The sequence below is a fragment of the Dipteris shenzhenensis genome, chromosome 3 (assembly GCF_047967505.1).
Source record: "Dipteris shenzhenensis isolate YYH24624 ecotype China chromosome 3, Dip_SZ_1.0, whole genome shotgun sequence".
Lineage (NCBI taxonomy): Eukaryota > Viridiplantae > Streptophyta > Polypodiopsida > Gleicheniales > Dipteridaceae > Dipteris > Dipteris shenzhenensis.
The window spans coordinates 47,155,400-47,163,803 of NC_141598.1; the positions used below are offsets into that span (position 1 = coordinate 47,155,400).

Genomic DNA, 8,404 nt, shown 5'->3' on the forward strand with positions numbered 1-8,404 from the left:
GTATCCCCACGGTCATATGGATAGCTCTATAGCGACGGTCGTAGGGATAAGTTCACGTGCTGATCGACGGGATACCAATATAGCAACGTGTGATGGGATAGTGCCTAACGCGCCGATCAACGGGATAGGTAGTGACACATGTTTGACAGGACAGGACACAGGTGGTATATCCACGGACGTAGGGATGAGCTTTTAAGACAACGGTTAGAGGGATAATGGGGTCGGTGGTATAATGCCTAACGCACCGGTCGACGGAATAATTATAGTGACGGGCGTGGGGATAGCAAAATGGGAACGGTTGCGGGGATGAGCTTACCGTGCCGGTCGACGGAATATATGGATTGGTGGGATATGAAAATAACAACGTACGTGGGGATAACTTAAGGCATCGATCGACGGGATAATGTTATAGCGATGGTCATGGGAATAGGCGCTATGGCACGAGTCAACGAGTGTCAGACCGGCGAGATAAGTAACTCTAACATGCATTTAATTAGGGAGGTGGATTAGATCGTGGTCAAAAGTTAGGTCGTTGGGTTAGCGCTATGGTGACGGGTCAACAAAGTTTGACTGACGGGATACGGCTATCGCGACGGTTGGCGGGATAACTCTAAGCCGCCGACCCGTGGGGATAGAAAAGCGCTATGTTGCCGACTGGTTTTTGATGATTTTTGTAGGATTTGGAGTTTTTGCTCAAGTTTTTTTGTGCTAGGGGGATGCTATACTACCTAGTCTACCTACTCAATGAAAAAAACTTGAAAGAAAAACAACATTTGAGTGTCAAACGGGATAATGTTATAGCGATGGTCATGGGAATAGGCGCTATGGCACGAGTCAACGAGTGTCAGACCGGCGGGATAAGTAACTCTAACATGCATTTAATTAGGGAGGTGGATTAGATCGTGGTCAAAAGTTAGGTCGTGGGGTTAGCGCTATGGTGACGGGTCAACAAAGTTTGACTGACGGGATACGGCTATCGTGACGGTTGGCGGGATAACTCTAAGCCGCCGACCCGTGGGGATAGAAAAGCGCTATGTTGCCAACTGGTTTTTGATGATTTTTGTTAGGATTTGGAGTTTTTGCTCAAGTTTTTTTGTGCTAGGGGGATGCTATACTACCTAGTCTACCTACTCAATGAAAAAAACTTGAAAGAAAAACAACATTTGAGTGTCAAAATGCAATATTTCTTGAGGGGTGAGTGTTAACACACAAAACAACTTCAAACTTCAGCATGATTCATCATTCTTGGTTAATTTTTGTGAGTTTTGACATCATGCACTCCTTAGCAATCTTTCAAACTATCTTCCTACCAACTCAAAACAAAAAAAAAAACATAAAAAACAAGCTTCAAATGACTTTCCAATAAAAAATGACAGTATTACTCATTTTTCCGTCCAAACTCACACTTTCTCACTCTTTTCTCTCCTACAACTCCACTATCAAAGCTCCAAGTTAAGCTTGAAGCCTTGTGCAATGGGTTAATTACGAAAGAAAGTAAGTGCAATGCAAAAGCATACCTCCATTCCCCGGCAACGGTGCAAAAAATGTGTAGTCTCGGTGGTGACTCATGTGTCGTGAGGATGTTGAAGGGATGCCGTTGGAGCCTCCACTCCAAGGTACTTCCTTGTGAGAGCAATGCAAGCACGAGCCATCCACTTGTGTCATGCAAGAGGCTTCCAGATTGTCGCTGTGTGTTTCCACGAGAGAAGAAGGGAAAGGGGAGAGGGAAGAAGAGAGGGGAGAAGGGAGGGAGAAGGAGAAGGGGAAGAGGGAGTGAAGGGGGATGGAGTGGCAAACACAAAGACACTACAAAGGAGACAAGATAACACCCAAAGACACTCTTGGAAGAGAATAGGAAGCTTGTATTCCAACGCATACAACAATGAAGACCGCCTTTTATACAAGTCACCTTTTGAAGGGAGGGCCAACCCTTTTCCTTTTAGCACTCTCCTTTTCTTTATATTAAAAGGCTATTGGGCCTCTAGGGTGCCAAGGCATATTGCTATCCTTTCCATCTCTCCCTACTGTCGGAAATAGCACTTGTCTTAACCATATAAGAGCGCTTGGGACAAGCCTGGCATTAGGAGGTGCTCCTAATCAGCTCCCAAATAGCGCTTGTGTTAGCCTCGCACCTCCAAGCCCTAAGCTATTTGGGGCTCAAACCCCCTGTACAAGGCTTAAAACCTGGAGTGGCAAGGCCGATCTTGGGCTACTTGCGGCTTGACTCCCGCGAGGCACTTAACCACAATTTGCAGCTGGAGCCTGCAACTTGTGCCCGTTGCCTACAATCTTTGGCCGCCGTTGAGGTATTTGGAACTCAAACTCCCTGAGCTTGTACTATACTCCTTCCCTAGCTTCAACTATTGAAGTAACTCATGAATCCTAGTCACCTCTAATCACTGATTACCTTGCATTTGGCAACTGTACTCCGTGGATGTTAACACACTAGTAATTTGATTGAATGGAAGCCATCCTATGAGAGCTTAGTTCATTTGGATAGTCCAAAATCATAGGCATGACCTTCAAGTATTTTAATAGGTGGAAAACTATGTCATTCACAAACACAAAGAGTAAGAACCTCCTGGTATGACATCTACTTTGTGGTGACAGAGATTGACTTGTTAGTGTTATGTGAAGCCAACCAAAGGACAATATTTGTTTTGCCTCATGGTAGAAAAACTTTGATAAGAAAAACGAATAGTTCTAAATACTTTATCCATGTTCTATTTGATAATGCACTCTTGGAATTATTTTTAGTCAAGAAGCTATTTATTAATTTCTTATACCGATATGGATTACATGAGATAATTAAGTTATGGAAGACCTAAACTTTGCTTGGTGCGAAGACTATCACCATTTGCTTCAAAATGAAAAATGCAATCAAATTATTTGTTGTATGGATGAATTAAACACTAGGCGTACCCATCGTCTCTCATGGTCACTCTCTACTTGTCTGGCATTGCATATCCTTGGTCCTTCTACTCGGCTAGCACCAAGCTCTAACACATCATTTCAACTACAAGCATGCCCTCTCTAAGCCTTTGCTCTAATTTATGTGTCAATGTACAAGAACATGGGTGATTTACCTTAGCATAGACTATTCATGTTAACTAACCACCCTACCTTACTGAGGGAGATATCCTTTCAAAACACAATTTTCCCTTGATCTTGTAGGAGTCAGCTTACAGTTACTCTGCCTACATAATAAAAGAGTGAACCTCCTTATATGAGATCGTTCCCCTCACTCCATACTTTACTATAATTTGAGAATTTTAAATTAGGAGCAATAGTCTCTAAGGTTCTTTAGAGAGTTGGTTGGTTGTGCGAGCAACGACGGTGCTTAAATGTTTGTAAGCATCCAGCATGCCATTGCAAATGAAGTCGAGTAGTTAACTCTTGGAATGGCATACTTGTCAGCCACATCTTAGGTCCAAGAAACGAATGTATTCGAGACGAGGCTTCTCATTCACTGTCTCAATGCTCTGACTAAGGCCCTCACACACAGAGGGGTAAACTGACAATGAAAGTGCAGCTAGCAGGGCTGGTTTGAATAGAGGACTGATCCCGAGGAGACGATTATTCTCTGGAACTGTGCGAAAGTAGAAGAGAATTACATGAGGGAGACGTAGAGGGAATGAGCAAGCAGAATGCAGCCATTGATGCAGTGGCCATGGCTCAATAAGAAACGGAGTAGTGCTTGTCCTATACGTTCAGGCTCAAACATGACACCGATGATGGAGTTCTTCCTATATGAACAGTCTCGGTTTGCGTACAAGCTTCATAGATTCTGTTCAAGGAGCTTAGCGTTGCAACTAATTAAAAGCGCATTCTCTTCTAATCACGAGACAAAATCAAGCATACACAAAACCAATACTGACCGTAGACACACAATATAGACAGATCACCCACAGATGCACATAAAGACATGGCAACACATTCTCACAAGAGATCATAAGGACACGTTTAGGCATACCTGGAGGTTGACACGAGGCTCTTGAGGAAAAGGTTGACGGAGTCTGTAGAGATGAAGGTTGATGGACGTCTAACGTTGCAGGAGCATGGCTGGGTGATGCGAAATGACTCTTGCGAATCGGTTGGATCCTTGGGACCCCCTATCATTGCGCTCGCGCGGTGATAATGGAACTCTGTGTGCCCAAATTTAGTGCTAAGTTCTAACTCAGCGACCAGGGACCAGGACTCTAGTAGGAGCGCGTATTTCGGGATAAGGGGGAATCTCTCACCTTGGCTCCTCAGTCGGCAAAGTTAAGCTGGATTGATTTCCGTGCAGGGTGGTCGGGACTCGGGAGAACCTGGCAATCTCAAATCGTAGTCTTGTGTGCACCATGCTTAAGCCAAGTGCATAAGCAGGGCAACTCCTTGAGGATCCGAATGGAATTACCTGAAAACAAAGGCCAGCCGCTCATGCATCTTCTTCCCACAGATTGGGATCCCCTGGTATCGCCCACGCATCCACTAGCAAAGGCGAGATGCTAACCTGCAACACATCAAAGTTCTGTGGATTCGTGGTATGACTGTGTGCAACCGGAGCGTTTCTTTAAGAATAGCTTGACGAAACTTGAGGTGTGAGATATCCGATTCATCCACGCACCCTGCACGCATCGACCTTGACCGAGCTCTGCCTGCGCTTTCTCCAAAAGAGATGGATTTCGCAGAGCTCAGCCATTGCCCAGGCCGCGGCGATGGAGTCAGTTCCAGCTGCGATCATGACCTGCACAATTTCCCAAGGTGTTGGAGCTTCCTTATCATTATGCTAGCTAGTAGCCGTAGATCTGTATGGAAGATTTCGCGCACTTACCAACATTAATGCCTTGATTGTATCGTCATCGATTTCTTCAAAGTTATTCCTTTGTTTCTGCAATGACACGTCCAAAATGTCCACTCATTTGTAGGGTTTTCGTCTCGTTTTTATGTGCTTTTGAAGAATCTTGAGAAAAAACATCTAGTCTCCTGGAAAGAGATATCATCCTTCGTTCATATTAACCTTGTAAATCCAGCAACTGAGGTATGCCCACTTTCTTGAAGTAAAAACGTAATCTCTTTACTTCCCTGAACGACATCTGAGTCATGGGTTATGTTTACATCTTTACATGTCCACCAGCTTTCGCTCTTCACAATGTTTTAAGATGGAAGAGAGCACTAATGCCGTACCGTCTCATCCTCTCGGAAGGGAGAGATTTGATCCGGTTGGGACTAAACAGTTGAAGAATACAGAGCTTACGTAAGCAGGTTTCGCCATTTAGGGCCATAGGGAGCAAACGAAATGTCCGGACCTTCGTACAGATGCAACGCAGTTAAAGCCTGCTAGGGCCGAGAAGCAAACACATGGTCGTGGGTCTGAAGGAACTCCCTAGCCAAACAAGCGCAGGGTTAAGCAACGACGGTAACGACGCAACCCAAGCGGAGATGCATAATCGGGCCATAGAGCTTGGGGAGCTAGGTGCATCAAATCACGGTGGGGGAGCTTGGGAAGCGGATGCAGATTCAATACAAATGACTATGAGGAAGGAGGGAGGCAAGCGGAGGCGATGCGATGTGTGGGAAAGGGAAGCCAGGAAGGCAAGAGCGAGGAGAAGAATTGCGAAGGCGAGAGCAAAATGAGGATGAAGGGCAACGTGGAAGGAGGAGGATCAGCATGGGAGGAGGATCAGCATGAGATTAAAGCGAGCACGTGTAGTATGTACGAGGTCGATCCTTGGAAAGTCCCGTCCAATTTGTCCACAAATGTCCTCCTCGTAGCCCCCAACCGAGGTTTCCATTTTGTCCTTCTAGACCCTTTTCACAAACGGGCCTAGTCCGTTGTTTAACTCATCATTGGTTGCACCCAGAAACGGCTTGGCCGCTTTGGTAAAGTTATCACCTCTACTCCCAAGTTCAATCACCGCACTCCCCGAGTCACACCGCCGCTTTGCAAGCAGACTGATGTGAAACGCCCCCTAGTAAAGAGATCTAAATGCTCACTCTTCTTTCTGAACACATTAAAGTCATCCAAGAACGCCTGCACGAAACTAGTGAGGTAGGACACAAATACCTTTTGAATCCATGACTAAAAAGTTGGTGGTGCGTTCTTCAGTCCACATTACTGGCAGAAACACCCCACTCCGTAATGAATGTGGTCTTATCACTGTCTTCTTCTACCATCGGTATCTAGTTGTAGCTCGGGGGGTGTACTCCTTAGAAACCCTAGGTATCACGTGCGTTCAAAGGGTATTTACAAAACCCCTCAACTAAAATTTCCCCCCAATAAAGATACGCCTCTTTACTTATGAGCTAATGGATTTTTTTTTAAATTTGAATTAAAAAACCCCTCCTATTATTGTAAATCTGTTAAATTTTTTCCAAAAGTTCCATTAAAATACCCATCTTTTTGAATGCATGTGGTATTCTAAAATTTTGTGAGGTGACCCCTCGAGAGTTGTAGCCACTAAATCCATCCAAAAAACTATACATCTCATGTCGTGCCCTAGCCTATAGAAAGGTATCCCAGAATGGGAGAGGAAATGGGTCTATAATTGTTGTGGCATTAAGGTTACAGTAGTCCACATAGATCCGAATCTTACCATTCTTTTAGGAGCAATAACAATAGGGACACCTAGGTTATCTTATCTGTTGGATAAATGAATCCCAGCTTGTTGATCTCATTTTTAACTCGCTTGTTGTAATTAGGATTCATCTGGTAACACATTGTATTATCAGGTTGGCGTCCTTCAAATTGATCCAGTGCACATAAAGGTTTGGGTCGATTCCTATTGTTAACCGCCTAGGTTAACATTGTCACATTTTGTGCCTTCCCGCAAACTCTTGTACATATGCACAATGCAGTCATAAGTTTATTAGAAGATGCCTTGGAGTCATAGTGGCCCAAGAGGAACATAATAGTAGAAATACAATAGTGGAATGGTAGGAAGAGGAGTGAGAATATCGGGTTAGGCCCTCCCTTCAGAAGGTGTTGTATATAAAAGGCCAAAAGTCAAACTTTGGCCTTCAGTTGTTCATGCAAGTTCAATAATATAGGCTCCCTCTTCCTTCAAGAGTGTTTTTTATGTTCCACTTGCCCTTGTCTTTGTGAATACTTCGCATTCTGCTTCCCCTCTCTTGCTTCTTGCTCCCCACTCCCTACCCCTCTTTTTCTCCCCTCTTCCCTCCCCCTTCTTCTCATGAGGATTTCACATTGCAACAACTCTGGGAGCCCTTTGTGTGACACTCATGGACTGTATGTGCTTTCATAGCTTCTTAAAATGTAAAGAGTTAATGGGGCAGAGAGGTAATTCTTTAAGAAGTTCACAATGATGTGATGGGGGACTTCCAAAGCTATGGACATGCCAAAGTCTATGGGAAGAATTACCGTGATCTAATGGACTCCGAAAGTTTTTGACACATCATGTTAAACCACCCACCATTTTCTTTGGATGTAAAGGAGGTTGATCTGATGGTCAAGAATCCTTCGAGCCTTGGTATATTTGAGGGAAGATCCACAATGTGGATTCATGCAAAGGCATGTACAATTTGTCCACCAAAGTCCCCCCAAAGAGTGTTGAGAGTTGTGGTGCACATGTAGAGCAAAGGTATGAGCACATGTAGAGCAAAGGTATGAGCAAAGGGTAAGCTGCCACATGGCATGGAGGAGATATCCCACATGTTGAGAGTTGAGCACATGTAGAGCAAAGGTATGAGCAAAGGGTAAGCTGCCACATGGCATGGAGGAGATATCCCACATGTGAGCAAGCAAATGGATGTAAGTACCCTCACCTATAAAAGGGAGGTTCATTTGAAGTAATATAAATCAAGCACTTTGCACTATCTCAAGATTCTTTTTATGAGTCCAAGCTAATCTATCTTGGAACCTAATTGACTTGAGATACATGTCATGAGCACTCTCTTCATCATGTTTCCACACAGGTTTCATCCACCTTAGAGCGCTCCATAGATCCTGAGGCACACATGTTTTGTCATGGTATCAGAGCATAGGTTTAGCTCTCCTAGTTTAGCTCATTAGTAGTTCACTAGGATTGCTCCCATTCCTAGATTAGTTTCAGAATGTTAGATTAGTTTTAGATCTAGAGAGTTCTTGAGTGTTTCTTGAGTTGTAAGAGAGATCCAGATTCATTCTTCTTGTGAAATTTTCCGTCCATCCAATCCATGAGAGTTCTCATCATTCCGTTCTTGTGAGAAAGAGATGTTAGAGTCCATTTTATCCTTAAGGGGAGAGAGAAAGAGAGACAAGTCTATCCTATCCTAGCAGCAACAAGCTATTGACCATCTCAAGCAAGGCGGATTCAGCCTCTTGCCATACGAGACTGCAGCTAAGCACAAGGAGCTCACGGCTCCCTTTATCAACCGACATAACTAGCAGTGCATAAGCTAAGCGAGGACCAGCAACATAGGC

The 8,404-nt window shown here is 44.3% G+C and overlaps 1 long non-coding RNA gene across 2 annotated transcripts in view; it reads right to left on the minus strand.

The window, feature by feature from the left end:
• LOC147903900 (uncharacterized) overlaps positions 1-5,558 on the minus strand; it is a 47,219-nt gene extending 41,661 nt beyond the window's left edge. Inside the window, exons 1-4 of one of the 2 annotated variants that reach the window (XR_015540781.1) lie at positions 4,817-5,558; positions 4,610-4,729; positions 4,242-4,495; positions 3,974-4,145 (exon numbers count right to left, since the gene is read on the minus strand). This is a non-coding gene — a long non-coding RNA (uncharacterized LOC147903900). Of the gene's footprint in view, positions 1-3,973; positions 4,146-4,241; positions 4,730-4,816 lie in introns of both variants that reach the window. The other variant, XR_015540782.1, reaches the window with a different exon arrangement.
• Between the last annotated feature and the right edge of the window lie 2,846 nt (positions 5,559-8,404).